We start from the raw sequence: 2,411 nt of genomic DNA, 5'->3' as shown, positions 1-2,411 counted from the left end.
CTGATACCACCTAGGGAGCCCTTGTTCCTGGATAACTTTCCAGGGTGCTGTATTGTTGGAGTTTCAGATGGTAGGTGACTTTTTTCTTTATGTCACAGAAAGCACAGGCGGCCATGACAGTATTGTGTTGCTTCGGAACATACAACACATCACTACTCAGTGAGGTCACGTCTATGTCTTCCCTGAGAAGATATCCTTCACCTTCTTAGCTTATGGTTCTATAAGTACAATTTTTGTCTCCTCTTCTGTGTTTCCTGATGTGTCATAACACGGGGAACATTTCTGGTGTTCCATAATTTCTGGCAATCTGACAGTTGTAGGTGCCCTCAGGAGCTTTGCGACCAGTAGTCAGAGGGGGGGAAAAGGACAGCAGCAGCATAAGCAACTCTTGCTCATTTTAAGAATGATTAACAGATCTTCTGCTTGCTGGAGTGCACTTGTCCAGAAGTAGATGTAGGAAGCAGTGAGCAGACCTAGCAAGAAATGCTTGTAGGAGGTAAACCAGCAACCACTGAGCCTCTTGTGGCAACCTCGTCTCAAAGCAAAGCTCTGCTTGGTGAACCCTTTGCTGAAGGTGCTGTAGCTGGGGAATTGGCTGGTCTCTGATACGTGCTTGTTTTGTGCCAGAGCACATTTTCCATGCATGGCAATGGAAACTGAATTACAGAATGTACAGATTCTGTCTCTAGGCCATGCCGGTAGTCAGGTACCCTCAAAGTTTTACACCCACTCACACTGTTATTCCTTCCTTCCGTATTGAATAAGATTTTCTAGAAGTTATCCATGTTGGTGAATGGATCCAGAAGCAGCAGAGGGCTTTCCACCTATTTGTTTCCAACTCATACCCAGTCAATGCTAGGAGTTACATGGAAATGTAATCTGAATTGCACTGGTGGGCATTACTCTTCATTTTAGTGAAGGGAAGTCCACAGTCACAGACTGCTGACTATTTTAGGAAAGTCTGGACTGACAAAGTCAGGGATAAACTTTCATTACCCCCACAGGGAGGCAGCATAGGGGAATACTACTTTTCCCTTTCCGTCCCTGCACTCTGCTTGAAGTAAGGTTATGCCCTAGGCACCAGACGGTAAAAAAAAGGGTAGCGCATGGTCCTTGTGACTGTGAAAGAACAAACATCAAGCAGGCATTGTCAGGATGCTAATCCTGCTGACACAGGCAGTCTGTGTGCCCCCTGTGCATGTAAATGTTTGCACTAAGCAATGCTAAGTGCCTTTCTTCGTATTTGTCTTTCATGAGGGTGAAAATCTTCCTTGTGCTGAAGCAAAGTTGCGCAGCTCTGGTCTGCAGGCCTAGAGTGGTTCTCCAGGTTTCTCACTCAATACAAGGGCAAAACAAATGCCCGTGATGCCAGATGCCATGGTATGCCAAAACCATACCAAAAAGACATTGCAGAATGGGGCTTGCATCTAATCTGCTTCCATTGCAGTTTAGGGGAAAAAAGGAAAGGTCAGACTGCTTTCAAGGAAAACCAGTCCAGGAGCAAAGGGAGGGATCAGAGATTGTGAGGGAATAAAACAAAGTTAAAAAGCAAGTCAGAAAGGTTGGTAACCTTAGCATGTTTGTAGAATGTTATTGGGAAAATACTACAGCCTCCTGAGTGACTGAAACTGGGCTGGCACAAAGGACGCTGCACATTTTATGCTGGACATGCTAATATGTCGGCATATTACGCAGTTCATCAGACAGATTGCTGCATGCCGCCTTTTCCGTATGCTAGCACTAGTGATGATGGGGGAGATTGCTGTTACGATCAAGAATGTGGCTATAAATGCTACAGCTGGTAAAGCACACACAGCAGAGCGAGGGCGAGTTGCTGACACTCATGCCTGCTGCCAGTCCCAAAGATCCTGTCAGCTTTGGTTTGTGCCTGATATTTAGATTGAACTTTTTGTTGTTTTCCTAAGTGTGGTATTCATGGGGAGAAGTCCTGTTTTCATTAATGAAAAAATTACCTAATTTTTTGAGATATTGCAAAAATAGGACATGGTTTTACCAGATGCAGTAAAGCTGGTACCTCTAGCAGAAAAAGTGCCACAGAAATTGTCTCAAACCTTTAGGATCCAAACTAGGGCTTGGCAAAGAGAAGCTGTCTTTGCATGCATAGAAGAAAAGCATGTGGGAAATTTTGTCAGGCTCGAGTTCTCCTGTCTATATATCCCAGTTCCTGGTGGACAGTAGGGACCACACAGATTTTGCAGATGTCAACAGTGATTGGCAGGTGTCCAAAACCAACAACAAAATGACAAGAATTAGTTGGGCAGTCTGCAAGAAGTCTGTCAGCGAAAAGCACACTGCTCCTGCAAGACCACTACAAAACTTGGAGTTATGCCTGAGGACATACGCTGATTTGCAGAGACCGTATGCAAAAAAGGCTTTACAGACATACCGAT

This window comes from Egretta garzetta, unplaced genomic scaffold (assembly GCF_000687185.1).
Source record: "Egretta garzetta isolate BGI_Z169 unplaced genomic scaffold, ASM68718v1 scaffold329, whole genome shotgun sequence".
In the NCBI taxonomy this organism is placed as follows: domain Eukaryota; kingdom Metazoa; phylum Chordata; class Aves; order Pelecaniformes; family Ardeidae; genus Egretta; species Egretta garzetta.
Note: the sequence above shows the minus strand (reverse complement) of the source record.